The 18,280-nt window shown below is 41.1% G+C and overlaps 1 protein-coding gene across 1 annotated transcript in view; it reads left to right on the top strand.

Annotated features, from left to right (window-relative positions):
* Positions 1-18,280, top strand: part of PIK3CB (phosphatidylinositol-4,5-bisphosphate 3-kinase catalytic subunit beta) — a 282,887-nt gene that overhangs the window by 98,741 nt on the left and 165,866 nt on the right. The window contains exon 4 of the mRNA XM_027650417.1: positions 6,704-6,839. The gene's annotated coding sequence lies outside the window, so the exon portion shown is untranslated. The remainder of the gene's footprint in view (positions 1-6,703; positions 6,840-18,280) is intronic.

Below are 18,280 nucleotides of genomic sequence, written 5' to 3' on the forward strand. Positions count from 1 at the left end.
TTTTTCAGGGAAGTGAGTGATAAAAGGCAGAATAGAAATGAAGAATGAAGTCTATTCAGCAAAGGAAGTTGGCTTCCAGCAACTGGATAGGAGGAGTAGAAAGGTGGCTGCCTAATAGAACTGAACTCCTCTTTACATTGTTTTTATGTAAAAATATGTATATATAAAAATGCACGTGGAAAGTATGGAACTTATGTTTCCTGTGACAACTGAAAACAAATGTGGACGTTGGCCATGGGGCAGGATCAGCTCCTTGGGCTCCTGTAGAGTTCCTACAGAGTGTACTGCCAAAGATTCCCTGCTGTTGTGCTGCAGCGTGTGCTTGGCCACTGCCTGGGCACGGGGCTCCACCCAGTTCTGGTTTTTGTACTGAAAATGGTCAGAACACGGTTTGAGGTAAAAGGGCTGTGTTTCCCTGCTGAGGCACAGGGTGCTGGCTGTCTGGCACATTAGAAATAGTACAGCTGGGCTTTTTAATTTATTTTTTTCTTGCCAACAGAGAAAAAATACTGCATTTAGTTCGTGGTACTTACTAAAACAGGAGATTGCCTTAATTCCCTAAATTTCTTTTTTGTAATTGGTTCAGCAGTACTTTTGCCTCTATTTAATGTGAAGGATATCTTTTCCTTCTGTAGGTGCCTTTTAGTATCTTTGTATCAGAATAATTAGTGGTGTTTTGATAAATGGGAGGTGGGGTCTGTAGCCTTTCCAAATCTGATTTCTGTGGGTTTCCTTACAAACCAGAAAACAAGAGAGAATTGCTTGGAGATGAGAGTGATGGTGCAAAGTGTTCGCTTTCCACCAGACCTTACAGTGCCATATCCCGCCCGTCTGTCCCCCCTGAGCCATCAGATGACAGCATATCAGGAACCCAGTTCTGCCTGGGGGTGTCCCAGCAGCACCTTGTCTGTACCACTGATGAAGTTTAAAGTCGGTGTCACTTCCAAGGCCTTCAAAAGAAATTAATGTGGTCAAGCTCAAAACCTCGGGGGTTTTTATGCACTTCCCACCTCAGTGCCCATGTTTGCAGCCATGGCCTGTACCTGTGCAGAGTGCTTCCTTGACTTTTCTTGTGATCACATGGAGAGATTGTTCTCACTGAAATGTCCCATGTTATGGACCTGCCTTGCCACAAGAGTTCAGGCATTAGTCTCAATCACCTCTTCACTGTGGGCTGCAGCACACTGGTTTTTCTTAAGAAGCCAAATACTTCAATCTAGAATTGAAGGAGTGTTTCTCATCTCCTCACTATTAAGGGCTGGTATAATGAGAAGGAACAGAAATGACCTCTGGAGTTGTGTGCAGCCTGATGAGCTTTCACAAGGCTTTCACATGCCACGAGTTCCACACCAATGACTATAAATAATTGCCTAGGTTGGCCTGACCTCGGGTTGTCTGAGAAGATGATCTGATAATGGCACGAGTGACTCTGATTCTGTTCTGAAGTTGAGATCCCGTTTAGGATTATACTTATTTGAACTCTCTGTAATTTAAGAAGAAAGCTTTCTGCATGTGCCAGTACTGGAAACACATTTTGGACACAAAGGTCACTGATGTGGCAGTTGAAATCATCATGAAATAAGTCACTTGGGACGTGAATTTAAGCAAAACTGAAAAGTTACCTCCTGTTTGACAATGAAGTTTTCTTTCCCTGGTCTCTCAGCCCTGCCAAGTTTTGTAACAGCTCCTCAGTTCTGCAGACTGTGTACGGGGCAGATACCCCTTTGCAGGACCTTCAGCAGGGATCTCTGCACATTTTGAAGCACATCTCAATCTGAGAGCAGCCTGCAGAAGGGCAAGTTGGGTACCACGTCTTTCCCTTGGGCCATCCTTGCCTACTTTCCCTGTCAGTGGCAAGTGGTGCATGTTAGTTTCCAAGAATTACTAACCCATTTCATGACATGTGGTCCAAGAAAAAAAAAATTACCAACGAAGTTACCAACAAAAGCAGCCTTTATTACAACCTTGCTTAGTCACACTTTTCTTTTCTTCCTCACAAATAATGAAGAACAAAGCTAACTGACTGGATGATCTTCAATGTCTTTTCCAACTTAAATGGTTCTATGACTTTGCTTTTTTCTTAAACCGCTGTTTTGCCGAATGCACAGTGCTAGGAGGAGTTCCATTACTTGCTGTCAGTCCACCCCAAAGTGCTCAGAACTCACAGCATTTCATCAGACATGATTTTGATATACAATAAAAGAATTCTTCGGATTTTGACCTGTTACAATGCCCCTGGTCCCAACTAGAAAGATTTGAAAGTTGCTTTTTTGGCAAAGTTGTCAAAATTTTCTTGTCTATGTATCCTAAAAAATCATCTTCAAGGGAGATGGAAAATGGTGTTAAAACACTAGATTTGGAAACAGTTCCTCAGAGTGGCTGTGCCTGTGACCTGGTATGGCATGGCTGCAAATTTTTGGGTTTTACAGCAAATAATGGTTTATAGATCATTGTAGAATGCAACAACTTAGGTAATGTGATGAATGTACTGCTGGGAGGAGCACAAACCACTTCAAAATGGCTCAGCCGGGCAAACAAACAGGAGTGATCCTGCCAGTGAAGGTATTTGCTGTTGCTGATGGTTGTACATGCAGCAGAAAAAGGTTGGGAACTCCCTGGCTTGGAATAAAAAATTCCCTGAAGGGAGATGGTCTGAGCAGATTAGCTGTGGCCTCCTTAGGCCAGGCTGTTACTAAACTGTTTGTTACTGGTACCTTCTGAAAGATCTTTATACCTCACTCAAGCCTGGGAGAAAGCTCCAGAGAGATCCATGTGTTATTTTATGTTTAATTTCTTCCCAAATGATTGCAAAAATAATTTAATATTACTGTTTTGAGGAATCTCCTGAGAAGCCCATGAAAACTTTAATTCTCCAAGTCCACTGCCTTTTCTGAAAGACAGAGCCCTGCTTAGCCTTTCTTTTCTTAGTCAGGAGCAATCCATTGAGGGACATAACTGTATCTGGGGAAGCCTTGGGGCTGATTTTGCACTGGCTGTAATAATATGAATCATAAATAAATCAGTTTGCACTATCATCAGAACCACTTGGGAGGGGAGATTTAATTAGGAAGACTATGGGCAGACTGCAAATGTTTTATAGGTGTGAGAAGAGTGACAGATGGGAAGAGGACATTCCACAGTCCGGATTTCAGCTCTTCACAAACTGTTTGTAACCTATTAGCTGAGATTTTCAGCATAGCTGTAGGATTTAGTCATGTCTTCCATTGAGGTGTAATGGGTGATAAGTTTAAATACCGTGCATTTAGAAAAAGAAAGAAAAAAAAAAGGTAGAGAACATTTTCAGTCATTACTGAAGCGTACTATGGTACATTTGTGTGAGGATCAAGAAAAGACAGGTGAGATCTACTGTATGGGTAGGCAAGTTTCCAAGAGCATTAACATTTTATTTTAAGAGATGAATAAAACCCTCAAAATTGCTCTAGACTTGGCAGGTAAGGATTGTTATGCTTCATCTTGCCTCTTGGCCAGAAAGCTCAGTAAGTAAGAGCTTGCCAGATACAGCAGTCTTCCCCACTACCTGAATTTAATTTAAACCATTCTGTGCAGCCCTGATTTTAATCCTTTCATTTTGGTTTTGAGTTACCGCATATATGGCACAATGGAAATATTTTTTCAAACTTAAATTAGAAACACGTTTTAGGAGACAAAAAAAGGGCCTGTCTGTAGTGCAGAATGAAACATCTTTAACTGTTAGATGAAGTACAACCGTTGGACCATTTTACTTAAAAGGTTTGATCATCAGTAGAGAAATGTGGATTTTCTGTGATGCACTTTTTCTTGCCCTTTCCCCCTTCCAGTTGTACACATTGCACAAAGTGTTTCTTCAGGGTGGCCAAACTTTGTGATAGTTAGCAATAAATATGTTTTAAAATAACCAGAGACAAAAGTGTGATATGTCAAAGGTAAAAAAAAATCAGTGTATTCATCTTTATTTTACACTCTGTGTGTAAAAGTAACAGTGAGTTTTTAAAACTCTGAGATATTTTTGTTTGCCATAAATGGTGGCAACATTTTTGTCACCTCTAAGAATATGTGTTTCCAGGATGTACCATCAACTTTGGCTCTAAAGCAGTGCAGAACAGGAAGTATAAATGCTTCAAACATCTGAACCCAAGTAAAAGCTGCGGAGAGAATGAGAGTTGCAACTAGATCTTCAATTTTGCTGCCCAGGTTGGCCTTGTTTCTTCCACAAGGAAAAGTAAGGGGCCAACTTGATAGTTTTGTCTTGAAAATTGTCTTGAAAGACTATTTTTTTTTTCATTTTTTAAATGTTGTCATGGTGTTTTTGTAAGCTAAAAAGTCTAGAAAATTCAGATCTTTATGGAACTGCTAAAGTACACATATGAGAAGCACAGTGAAAACCTGTGTTCAAAGTCACTGTCAAATGGGGGGATATATTGACTGGGATTTCACAGAAATCCTGGCCATGGCTTGTCGATCAAAAACATAGCTTGAAGATTAAAGAGTGTGCATAAATCTGCAGATGATGGGATTCTGGTCAGAAAGGATGAGCAGGAGGTAACACCTGAGCGGGAGGAACCTGTTGCATGACCAAGCAATGGTCAGTGACTGATGAAGCACCAGGTACTACAGCTCCTTGTGCCACAGTTAACATGCCTTGACTGTGTCGTGCTGGTGAAAAAAAAAGCCTGTTCCATGCTACACTGGAACCTCAGAGTGTTACTGGTGAGCCCTGTGGAATAGCCACCTTATTCAAGTAGTGTTGGAATCAAGACCAGTGTGTCCTATCCTGCTCTTGGCCTTTCTGAGTGAATGAGTGGGGATGATTCAGGTTTGAGCACTGAGGATGAGGTCTGGAAATACCACTCTGGGTCTAAGTCACTGTGATGATGCTCATTGACTTGTCACAAGTGATTCTTGGAATTTCATGAATTTTTAAAGTGGGCTTTATCTAGCATTTTAAACATGCAGATTTATTAGTAAATCAGATGTGTATTAATATAATTTGTGCACTTTTTTATGCTTGGATGTTGGGAGCAGAACATGACAACAGAAAGGAATACTTGCTATGCAGTTGTGGTCAAAGGACTGTACTCAGTACTTAGTTCTTTGAAGGATAATTTGGGGCCTACTTCAGCAAAAATGTCCCTGCATGTCAAGGCAGTATGGACATACCATGACTGGGACTGCTGGAACCTCATGTGTAGTACCAGCCAGTCCCTGGTCTAGACGCCAAAATGTTGGTCACTGGGATTCTTATTAGACTGCTGATGGAAATGTGCTTGTTTAAAAAAATATATATAAACAACATCTGACATAGTCTTAGAAAGAGCACTTTGAAAAGTGTGTCTTTTCAGAAATTCACATATTAGGTGATCTTACTCATGCTTATTTGGGCTTTTTGGTTATGTGAATAAGGCCTCTGGAAAAATGGATTATTTCCATTATGCATGGGAAATGGTGGAGTGACCAGATTTAAATGCAGCTTCCCTGAGTCCTGGGTATGCAGAGAAGGTCATGAAGTCGCCCATGGGTGTTGGCCAGGATCACATCTGACATGGTCATGTTTAAAGGCAAAGCCAAATGAAAGAGAGGAATGGACCAACAAGGTATCACTGGTGAAGAAAGATTATCTACAACATGCTGGCTACCCTGTCCAAGTGTGAAAAGGCCAATTAGCTCTGCTTATCCTTCCCTTCCTGTTGTTCCCAGCCTGAGTGTGAGCCACTCACAACTTCTTAAGGGTTTGAGCAATGAGTTGCTTTTTCTAAGGACTGACAGGAAATCATTTAATAAGCTGGGAGGAGGGAGAAGTTTCCTGTTCTACTTACTCCCCAAATAATTCCTAAGCTAAAGAGAGAAGACAGTTGAGTGGGCCAGAGCGCCCGCCCCAGTGTGCTTACGGGTGTTCCTCTAGCAGTGGGGGTCTAACCACATTGATCACATCCCCACATAGGTTTTGCCTTCGTCTCAGTTAGACCCCTAAAAGCTATATATTCTTTTAAAGAATTAATAAGTTGAGTGTTTTATTAAGTTGCATGTTAATATAATAGAAGTGCTTTCGGGGCCATGACTGTGGGATTAGCTCTGTGCAGAGGGGCTGGATCAGGACCTCGGGACCATTGTTGGAACGTCACAAACACTTAAGGACAAATTAGGCTCAAGTGAAGCCTATTTTGCAATATATATAAAAAGTGTAACTGGGATTGACATATCTGTTCTGCTGTAAAGATCTAACACTGTCAGATGACTAAAATGCACAAGGCAGTTACATAAATCTTACTAATGCTTTTGATGTGTTTATCTCCTGATTTTTTAGGACTTATAAGTGTATTTCAGGTTTACTGGTACTGAGAATGAATTCACTAGAGAATGTGTGTGCTTATTTAAAGTTGTGTAAAAATATTCTATTCACTTGAGTGTGTGAATGGTAAACAAAAATTTTGTCAAAAGCCCATGGTAAATTTAGAGATTCAATACTTTAGAAATCCTACTGAAGAGTTGCCTGGAAAGTGTAGTATATTTTAAAAAAATGCTTGCTGGATAGTATTTCATATTAAAAGTGTTATTAACTAAACCTGTGCTATCAATGGCAAAAACAGATAAACTCTGCCATGCTTCCAAGTATATAAATAGTATTATTCAATACCTGAAGACAAATTATTTGCTAAAGACCTACCATTTGTTTTCTGAAAGAAGTGTGTATTTGTTTCTTGAGCAGACATCCTCCGTGCTGCTGAGAAACCCCTTGGAAAGCACAACACTTCAGAAGGGTCCTGAGGAAGGATATGACAAAGTTCTGCAAGATGTGACATCTGGTGGATGGCCTGCTCCCAGTGACCCAGGGCCCCTGTCAGGTACAGTGATGAGTTCGAGTTTATTGAGGTCTGTAACAAATTTCAGATGACTTGATTAAAATCATGAGTGTGCAGCCCCCTTTCTGTTGGCAGTTAACTTTTTTGTGCTGCAGCAGACAGCACAGAAAGCTTAAGTTCTATTTGAATTTTGCTAATTGTCACTTGACAGCAATGAATTATTAAAAATTTGTCGTCCTCAAAATCTGAAAGAGAAATTTAACAGGCCAGAGGTGTAACATGTATTGTTGCATGTATCCTTCTGCTTTCCAGGATAGGTGTGTTTATTCTTGTAGTATTGTCCATCTGCAAGTCTATTCTGTAATTAGCCACAAGTTTTTTAAGAAGTCCCGAAAATCATGAGATTCACCTGAAATGTTTCTCAGTGCAACATATTTCGCTGCCTTTTTTTTTTCATTTTCTACTTCTAACTTCTGACAAGAGCCAAGAACCTCATCTCTTAAGTTAAATAGCTGATTGCTTGCAACTTTCAGAAGTACCAGAAATTGCAAAAATAAATTAAAAATGGGTTTAGTAGAGTTCAGAGTGGTATTCTTTAGTAAGACTGGAAGTATTAGGCAATCCTTATTGTGGTAGCTGCAGTAAGCTGGCAGTAGGAGTGTTCAGTCGGAAAAGAGGGTATAGGGTACAGATGTGTGTTACAGGAATGCTGCTTGGTCATCAGCACCCTAAGAACCAACCCCAGTTTCACTGTTCTCACTGTCCCTCAGGAGAGATAAGAGAAAGACTATCTTTTTGCAAATAAATATCTGCATTGACCTGACATTGAGAATACTGCTCGTTACAAATATGGGACAGTTTTGTTTGTTATTATGTTTTCCTTATGGTTGTTTTGAAAGTGAATTAAAGGAAAGCATTATTCCTTTGTTGTTTATGGGATTGTTATCACTGATCACAAGTTCTGCCCAGTTTCAGCTGTTTCTCCCAGTAACCCCCATAGATAGGCCTGTGGTCACCTCTCATCTCAATCTGAGAGGCTGAAATCAGTTTGAAATTAAAAACTGAAAGTTGGGGAGGAAAGCAGTGGAAAGATCAATGTTTTACAATTAAAATGAAATCTCACCATGCCTGTTTCTGCTATTTTACTTTTATATGCTGCCATGAATATTCTGTTCAGAAGTTACAGATTGTGTATCCCTTGTGATTTTTCCCAAGTCCTTCCAGTAAATTTTCTCCCGTTACTTGTTGTGGCTGAGCTTCTCAAGCAGGGGAAGGCTTGTTTGCTTGTTTTTATTTTGTTTTCTTCCTGAGCTGCTCTGTCTGGAATTTCAAAGCAAAGGAAACTTTTGTATATGTGTAAAGGGGTGAAACTTCTGCTGGCAAGGGTTGGAGTGTTTATTTCATATAGCTGTGGAAACTCCAGCAGAGACATAATTGTTAATAATGATGAGGATGTATCAATCTGCCAGTAATTTGACTGGGACATGAATAAACACATGGGCCCACTGACTGAAATGTCTGACCTGAGTTTTTATATCCAGGAATAAGTTGTTGATTTTCTCCCATGACAGTGTCAAAATACCTCCACCACGAATATGTGCAACCTGTGTTTTTACACCATACTTTCCTTATTTTTTCCTGGACTAAATTCTTGTAAGTTGTCCTGTTCTCAATATAAACCCATTGGTCTATCTTCCCCCTTAGCCTCCAAGGATTTAGTCAGTAAGGGGGAAGTGTTTAAAAATAATTCCAGTTATGGTAGAACAGCCTGTATCCTTTCTATAGAGTAACTGACATCAGCCTTCAGAGTTCACAAAATGGTCAACAAAGATCAGTAAAAACATCCAAGGATTCTGAAGGGTAAACATTTTTTTTTTTCCTCTTTCCTTTAAAGGGAAAATGTGACTTTTTGAGCAGGAGTAGGTTTTCAGACTGTGGAAGCCTGAGTGACACACACCTCTTGTTAAAACTGGTATGATTTTGTATTCTGAAGAACTATCAGACCTCTTACAAGCTTCGCCTTTGAGGATACACGTAGCTCTGTTGTAATACCAAGTTAATATCCATATTAAGGGTGCTGTGTATTAGTGGGAATAAAGAGAAAAAGAGAGATTTCTCCTGTTTTCTTTTTGACTGATTTAGTGATGCACATGCCCGTGTGCTGGCTCCTGGGTTGGGGCAAGGGTTGTATTTTGCTCATGTTAAAGCTGGGGGGTGTAAGGACATGCAACATGAGGCTGCAGGTGGAAAACTTCTTTAGCCCAGGGAATATGTGCCTCCAGGGAAGACTCAGTGACTGGCTGTGGCTATCATATGCCTTTTCAATGTGGGAGAGCATAAAGGAGGAGCCATGCAAGACAGAAGTTGTAGAGGAGGTGGGGATGTAGGCAGGAATTGGTGTAACAGAGAGGGAGCTCTGTGGTTTTCTCCTGTCCTTGTACCAGCAGCCTGCTGAGGTGTCATTGCCAACCAACCAGGAGACAGCAGTGGGCTGGGTGTAATTTGGGGTGTCCTGCTCAGAGTTACATTGCCCAGTTTTATCACTGAAGCTGGAGAGATTTTGAAGCAAGCACCTGTAGGCTTGAGGAGAGGGCAAGTGGCAGAGCGGAACATTTCCTTAGGCCCTGGCCTAGTGAACTCCAGAATTTCAAAGCAGAAATTGTGCAAGGGGCTTCCAAGATCATGGGCAAGGAGTCTGTGCTCAGCACTTCACAGCCGGGTCGTGGCAGCACCTGAGGCAAGGAGGACAACAAATGTTTGCAAACACCCACATTCTAAAACATTCACTTACTATAGTGCCCACACCAAGAGCTGGAAATGTAATAGCACTGCAGGTGTTTCTTGCCTTCATATTTTCCCCATTATGTTTGAGAAATGTTGAGAGTGGCTCTGGAGACTTTGAACATTTGAAATGAGTTATAAACACAGACTGCTTATAATGGTGATATTTTTAATATATCTACATACTATTGGAAACTTATCAGTTGTTTTTTCTCACTCTGTTATTTAAGAAAACCAGAATTGATATCTGCTAGTTTCAATATTTCACACTTGCCAAATTTCTTGGCTTACTTTTGAAAGACTGAATCTTGAAATAATGATTTCTTTTTTCAGTAGAAATTTCAATTCCTTTTTTCCTGGCACATAGGATTAGACAGGGAAAATAACCCACGCCTTTTCCCTGATCACTGCCTGCATCCAGACAGCCACACCAAATCTTCTGAACATTACGAGCGTGTTATTGCCTTCTGTTGCACGCTAGGAGGTTTTTCGGACTGTAAAGGTCCTTTTCCTGCTCAGGAGAGAAACTGCAGCACCTGCGTTTGGCGTTTTCTTGGTTCTTTCGCTTCGTGTATGGAATGTAAGTTCCTTGGGAAGGCCCCGGAGAGCTCGGGCTCCGGCAGAAGCGACTCGCTCCAGGCTTTGCCCTGATGCTCAGCACAACGATCCCCTCCTCTCCCCGGCCTCTCCCGGCGCTCGCTGTTTCTCTGATGCCCCCTTCTGCCCTCCTCGCCTCATATCATGGAAAAATCTTCCTTCAGGACTGCCCAGAGACCGTGCAGCACAGGACATGGGGTTGGGTTTGAGCACTGCTGGGGGTGTTCTGGGGAACGTGCCCAACTGCTGTTGTGTTGGCGAGTCAGGCATTTGCCTTTTCTGCAAATAGGAAGCGTGTGAATGCATGAGGAATACACTGAAGAAAGGAGGTGGGGATGATTTCATCCATTAGAAATCTTTGTGCAAGTGTGGACCAAAAAACTCTAAAAAGTACATTTGGCTACTTTCAATTTTTAGTTGTGTGGTCACAGGTGCATTTTTAGGCAAAGTATCACATAAGAAATTAGCTCCTCCTATGAAAAAAAATTAAGAGGATATCTTTGGAAAATTAGGACTGATCTCTACGGCTGCTGTTGCTCCCACAGTCCTTCCCTCTCCAACAAACCCTTTAATGTGATAAAAGAGTGTTGATACCCTTTTCATTTGGGAGCCTCTGTTTGCTGACCAGCCCCTGTGCCACACTTGTCCTTTGGCAGACAGTGAAAGAAGTGTCCAAGCTCCGGGATACGTTTGTCTGTTCTTGCCAAAGAGATCCAGTTACAGAGGTGAGACAGTGACCCAGATGCAGGCTCTTTGCTGGTGCTGCCCCTGAGGGTTCAGTTCCAGTTGGTTGCATTTATGCAGCCTGCACTTTGCTAGGAAAGAGTGAAATCATCAATTGTCACAAGTCTAATTGGTTTGGACATGTGACCTTGGCACTGAAGAACTTAAGATCTAAAGGTCTGCTTGCCCTGAGAAATATGTTCAGGAATGGCTCTTCTGCCAGGAGTCCTTATGTGGGTGCTAATTGCATGTGGCACACCAGGGACTCCTCTGGAAGCAGCGGGGAACAGCCATTCTGGAAAACATCTGTATAGAGACAAATCCTTATCCTTCAAGGCCTCTCCTTCCCAGGGAATTCCAGAGAGCTCCTGCATAGAAAACTGAGAGTTACCAAAGAGGTGGATATTTCTGTAACACAGACTGCAAGGCCAAAGTGTGCAGGTGCTTGAGGAATCAAAAATACCTCAGAAAGTCTGTAGAAAACTTTGTCATTTCAAAATATGAATGAGAGGATAAAGCCTGCTTTGATTTAGTGTGAAAAGGGAGGAGGGGAACAATAACACGGGGATAGAACACAAACCATTCCTCAATTTTAGGAAAAAAGGTGTCTGTAGCAGTGTTTCTGGATTTCTTCAAGTGCAATATAAAGGTTGGATCACTGTTCCCCACATCAGCTGCAATAATACAGAACTACTGTGGAAGAAGGTTTCAGTCACTGCATTATCTTCATTTTTACAATAATAAATGCAGCTACCACTTAGCATGGAGTGACCTTTCTCCTAGGTCAAACTCTTCTGTTTGTGTTTCTATGACAGCTTGACATAAAATGACTTAATGACTAAAATGAAAAATGGTACAATATTTCAATCCTCATGTCAGGAACAATTTAGGAATTAAAAAGCATAACATAGAATTAATGTATCCTTCAAAAATTCATTAAAATAACCCTCTTTGGTTCAGTTAGCATTGACATTTCAAATTGACCTCAGGTTTTAACAAAACAGTGTGTGTTTTTTAAGGAAAAAAATATCGAGCTCATGTAAGTAAAGCCTTTGTATCTTGAGTTTTCTCCCCTGTCCTGATAGAGCTGTCCCTCAGACTCTCACTCCTGCTTCTCCTGGTAAACAGCAAACGGTGTGAACTGGCAGAGCAAGTACCTTCCCATCACCTTGAGCTCATGAGATGTTGACACGCAGCAGTGGCAAAGAGGAAGGTGCAAACAGATGAAAATCCCAGCTGAATGAGTGGGGTTTTAATCTTCTTGCACCTGTTTCCAGGAGGGAGTGTGACAGTGATAGGGTGCAGAAAGGAATGTTACAACCTGAGCAGGAGGATGTGGGTGGTGGCACAAGTCCGGAGGCGGGAGTGGGATGGGGGAGGATGAAGCAGCAGCTTGCATCATATTTCAGACCTTGAATTTGGAAGGACCCTGATATATTGAAGACAAATATATAAAAAAGACAAACAATTTAAGACCAGTGTTTAGGTATGGTGTTTACCAGGGAAAGAGAGGTATTTACCAGCATGATCTGAATGCAGCAACTTTTGAAATAATTTAATTTCCAAAAGTAATTACTCTGAGACTATAATACTGACTGCTGCATGGATCTCATGCACAGCAGAGTGTGATCTCATCTCCAAAGCCAATTGCCTAGACAGAGTGGGGATCTAAATGGTTAGAAATAGACTATTGAAAATAAAAATTGTCCCAAGTAGGATTTGCTGTTGGATTGGAAGATTGTGCAACCTCTGCACAGGGCTCTGCCATGGAGGTACTGATACCCTTCTGGGGAGAGGGGAGAGTGCACGGAAGGAGTTGCTGGAAACTTTTTCAACACCACTTTATTCATCCCCAGTAACAGATCCCTGATGTCCTCACAGTTAGTGAGCCTGAGCCCAAGCTTTGGAAGAGCCTGGTTGGAGGCCAGGAAGGTCCCCTGGTTCTCCCGCTCTTTGTTCCTCAGTGGTTTTTCTCATTACATTGATAGAATTGAAAAAAGTGGCTAAAATATTGTTTTCTGCAATGTTTCTGGAAATTTGCACACCTGCCCCTTTCCAGCACATCACTGGATCCTGTGCCAGGTGCTCCAGTGCCAGTGATGGTGACTCCAAGGCAGGGCAGGTCCTGCTTGGTTCCAGTCCAGTTGCATTCACAGTCCTTTGAAACAATGCTGACCAGGGATGAATTTCAAATGGTGTTTAAAATCCCGTGTTTATTGCTATAAATCCTTGAGTTTTTTCCCTTTTACTCTCTTTTGGGTGGACTCCTAGCAAGTTTGACAGGAGCACAGGACATTTTTGATATATGGCATCAGGTCTGTTAGTTCAGAAACCCCACACAGAAGCTTGTTTTTCGAAAGAGAGAAAATAAGATTAAACAGGACAGGGAATGCTGTTATGAAGGAATGAAAATATTTTCATTACCAGAGTATTTGTATGTCAACAGCTGATAGGGAATGATGTGAGACATTCCCAGAAGGACTCCCAAAGATTTTTTCCGTGTGTAATAGACCAATTAGCAGAGCCCAGATTAAATGAGCAATGTCACATTGCTTCTTGCATTAAAAAAGTGTGACATTCAGTCTCTTTATCTACTAAATATTTGCATTTTTTATCCTTGGGACTTTAGCTATACTCTTTTCAACAGCTCTAAGTTCCCAAGTAACAGGAGGAAATGTTAGCCTGTCCAACGTAACTTTAAGACACATAGATAGATTTCTATTATGTATTATATGTTTGTAAAGATTTATTGATGAGAAGCTCTGTACACTCTCAGAACACATACACATGTGAAAAGGAGAGGGATATTAAACTCTGCTAAGCCAGAACTTGTAATACTTTTAAGCTGACTTCATGAGTTAATAAAGGAGGAAATGAGCAAATTCAGTTTCAGACTGTGCTGCCCAGCTCTCCTGGAGCAGCCCTTGGACTGACTCAAAAGCAATTGTTTGATTTTCAGTTGGTTTTCAGTCTTAATGTGGTTTTGAGAAATTTTAGTCTTTCCCTAGAGAAAACAACTGAATGATTAAATAAAAAATTAGCGCTGTATGATAAAAAAAAAATTATTTGCAGGATTGCTTTATTTTCTTAACAGCTTTCAGCTCCCACTGCAGAAGGGTTTGAGTTTTGGTGACAGGGCACTTTATGGTTTTATGAATTAATGTTGATTCGAAGTGGGTAGAAGAAAAATTGCAATAGACTTAAAGAGCATTAACACTTAATTGAATTTAGTGTTTGGATATCTTTTTTATTTCCATATCTCTGAAAATTTGCACAAGTTAAATATCAATTAATGATTGATCTTTCTCAGATAACAAATAATTGTAGCAGATTATAATTCAGAATCAGGTGGCTCCTTTAGAGGTATTGAGATCTGCATGTCATGTCAGTTATGTGTGTTTATTGAGAAAAGGTAGAAGCAGTGGAATGTTATTCCCTTTTATGTTAGCATTTAAAGGACTTGCATTTCACAAGGTAGCCTTACCCATTCAATTCTTTACTCTGTGTTCATCCAGTGATGTTTTTACCTCATCTTTATCCTCTTCCTAAAATCCAGTTTTTTTGCTAATTGCTATTTCTAAATATGGAGCAGAAGACCCTGTTTCTCAGGTCAGAGGAACACTTGAGAGAAAAACAGTTAATTCCACTGGCAATATTTATTAATAACACTGCAATAAGCTCCAGAGTAGGCTCAGAATCCTCCTGTCTGCTGTATGTACATGTTCCTACATTTACATATTGTCACCCTTCCCCCAAAAAAGCTTCCAGTATTGCCTGAGGTGGGCCTTTCAGAAGGGCCTAAGTAACTTTTCCTTCTTCACACAGGCTCCAGGACACTTTCTTTTAGGGATATCCAAGAGATGCTTTAGGACTAAATATAAATTGTTCTTCTAATGCTTTTTCAGATTTTCTTCTGAGATTCATAGGTTTCTTCTCTTTTGTTAGTCCCAAATTTAATGATTCAAGATGACACCATTTCTGAGAGCTGAATTCTGGTTTGTTATACCAACAGCTCTGAGATTAGGGGGGGTGATGGGGACCTGCCTTCTATGTAAAAAAGTCCTAAAACGGGGATGCCAAAAGGGAAGGTTGAATTGTGTCAGAAAACACCATTTTTCTCAATTTTCGTCTTGTCTGTGGCTACCTTAGTTTTTTACAGCATTTGTTGCCTCTTAGCACCTATTTGGAAGTGCAAATTTCGGTGCAAGTGTGTGTTCTCTGTTTGTTGTGTGTGTATGTAAATGTGTTCAGGAGAAACCATTTCTCTTCTGCTGCTCTTAAAATATTTTTATCTGTTATTTATGGAGAGCACCTCTCTAGATCAAAGCTGAAATAATACAAATACAGGTGTTATTCCTCCCCCCTCCCTTGCCCACTCAAAAGATCCCAGAACATGAGGGTCCTTCCGTGGAAATGAGTACAGCCTCCTGTAGGAGAAAAGGAGCAGGCCCGGCACAGGTGTCGAGTTAAATGGGCTGCTGCTTTCCCTACAGAGTGATGAGTGTGAAAATAAAGAAGTTAAAACAGTATCTGATGTTGATTCTCTAATAGTCAAGTTTGACATAGACTATTCCCACCCCTGTGTATTGCTGGGGTCACTTGGAAGAGGAGAGACTGCAGGGATTACACTGAGGGTGGGGATCCACAAACAAGAATGCAATGAATAACTTGACAAAATCGTGCAGCTCTCTACCCCTTGCAAAGAAGCCTTCACCTCTTGCTGGAGTTTTTTGGCATCTAGGAGAGCTTATCTTCGGGTAACATGTAGAGTGTAAGGTGAATTGCAAAAGAGGAATGCAGACAGCTTCTCCTATCAGCACATTGTTTTGGTTAAGACTCCACTGGAGTTTTGTAAAAATGCGATTGGGGGAAGGGAAACAGGACAAAGTCAGCGTGTCCTCTGGGTTTGCTTAGTTAGTCAAATAAGTTTATTGGGAAATTAACACTTCTAGGGTTGGAAAAGAATTACTCTGCTATTTTATTTTACACAGGACTTCCAATACCGTATCCAGCTGTCTGAAAAACAACCAGGCAGAAAAATAAGCTCTTGCACCTCTGGCAGTAAATGCAAAGGTGGGGGGCCAGGACCCTGCATCCTCAGCAGTGCTATGGCAGGTTTACCTGGAGAAAAGAATATTTTTAGGCCAGACTTGTTGTGAGTGATTGTGGCCCTTGCAGCACTCTGGATGTTGGCACGAGCGAAATTCTCAGCAAATCACCTTTTCCATGAAATTTTTTGTTCTGTTTCAGAGTTATCCGACAACTTCTGCCAATATTAATTGGGGTTTTGTGACATACATAAGTTTATCATTGTAAGAACTGTCTGCTTGCAGGGCTAGATGTCCTGCACTTCCTCATGACTAGATCAGTGTGACTCTTACAGGATCCTTGATGCAAAGAGCCTCCTGGAAAATTCAGATTTATTTTTCAGTAGTTGATTAAAATGTGCTCCTGCATTTTCTACCTTATTTTTGCAGAGAATTAAGCAAAAAGAAATAAAGTCATGAGTCTGTTTGATGTGTTGGCTTTACAAGAAATGTTTCACAGTCCCAGCACTGAGAATCACTCTGGGCTTTGTGGACTTTATCCCTTGCACTGGAGACACTGTCCCTCTCTTCCCACCTTGGTGGTGGTGGATGGTGCTGGTCTCTGCCCAGAATAGCTCTTGTGTAGACATCTTAATCTTTCTTCTACCAGGCTTGCCACTATACTGTCTAGTTCCCTTCTTCCTTGCTCCTGTCATTTCCCTCTTCTGGAGTATTTCTTAACCATATTTCTTAGCTACACAGGAGTTTCAGTGGTTTCTGACTGTTTCCTGCACTGTTTTTACACACTTAGTGGCCTTTACATTCTGTGGTTTTGCAGTTTATCCTGGGAGAAGTAGGACCATATTACATTTCTCAGGTAACTGAAGCATGGGAAATAAAGCCTCTAATTTCAATATAATTTAAAGGTGGTTTAAAACATAGGGTATTGGTTTGGTGATAAATCTCACCCGTGCCTTGGGGGTTCCAGAGTCCCATACAGTCAGCTGGGGAGCTGACAGTGCTCTGTGTACTCACCTAAGAAGGGAGTGCATTGGGAGAGGTATGTGCCGATTTTTTTTTTTTCCCTTTTATTTTTAATAATTTAAATGTTAAATAAGCAAAACAGCAAATGCTGGGGAGCAGGGACTGTAGATATTTGCACTAGTTCTCTGGTGTAGAGATTAACGAATACTTGTGAATGCTTGAATAAGGGGTGCTGTGCTCTTGCTTCCTTGGAAATATCCCAGCCGGGCTCTGTCCTTCCTCCGTGGAGTCCCCTGCCCCGGTCTTTCTGACCGTCCCAGAGAGGAGAGCACTGAAACAGGCTCCCAATGAAATGGGAGATCATCTGCCGTGGTCCAGTGCCTTTAATGAAACTATTCGAATGAGTAAGGGATAGTGTGTGGGTATGAGTCACCCTGGAACTACATGTTCTCTCCACGGGCAACCTTCGGGAGGAGGGGGCGGGCAACATCTGCAAGGATTCTGGGGAGAAGGTCACTGCAGGCAAACTGTGTTATTTGAGCACTGCTGAAAAGACAGAGAGGGAAACTCGGCTCCACGGGCTGGCAGTTGCTGAGCTGTATTTGGACAGGTACACAGATGATTATATCTCAGTAATACCAAGGAGCATTACAGTCGTTAACAAGACAAGATTTGCAAATTCCTTGTCAGCAAATGCCTTTAGGAAGTGTACAGCAGGAAATAAAGAAAGGAGTCCCTGTCTCAGAACCCACAGCCATTTCTATGTTGCCTGAAGACCTTTCTTTTACCCTGTGCAGTTGAGACACATTTCCTGAGTGCAAATGCTGCTCTGGGACTAATGCACTTGTGTTAGTCCATAACTGCAGGAACATGGATTTCACTATGGCACGTTGTAGGAGTACATTTAACGTGCAGGTTGTGTCCATAGCTGTGAAATTCAGGGAGTTATAGAAGCTACACATTTAAGTAAATATTTAAAAAGCTTATAAATACTGTGAATTTCATAAATGTATTATACCTGTATTAAATCTGGATTAGACAAAAGTGGAATGATCAGATATTAAGAAGCTATTTCCTAGTGGCTGATTTTAATATCATTCCAGACATACAAATACATAACTCCCTCCTGTCCCATCATGTATTTTTTCCTGAAAATATATTGTGTGCAAGATGAACATTTATTTATTTTTTTTTTATTATAAGCAAAGTAAATCTTTATAGCTTACCAAAGAACACTTTAAAAAAGCAAATGTTCAACAGAGGGAACTTTTCACTGAAGCAAGGTTTGATTACTCGTTTGCCCTCTGATTGTTCAGAGTTTGATTCTGCACGTACTGGAGTAACTCCCATGAAAATCTCTTTGGTGGAACA

This window comes from Corapipo altera, unplaced genomic scaffold, assembly GCF_003945725.1.
Source record: "Corapipo altera isolate COAL_440 unplaced genomic scaffold, ASM394572v1 54, whole genome shotgun sequence".
Lineage (NCBI taxonomy): Eukaryota > Metazoa > Chordata > Aves > Passeriformes > Pipridae > Corapipo > Corapipo altera.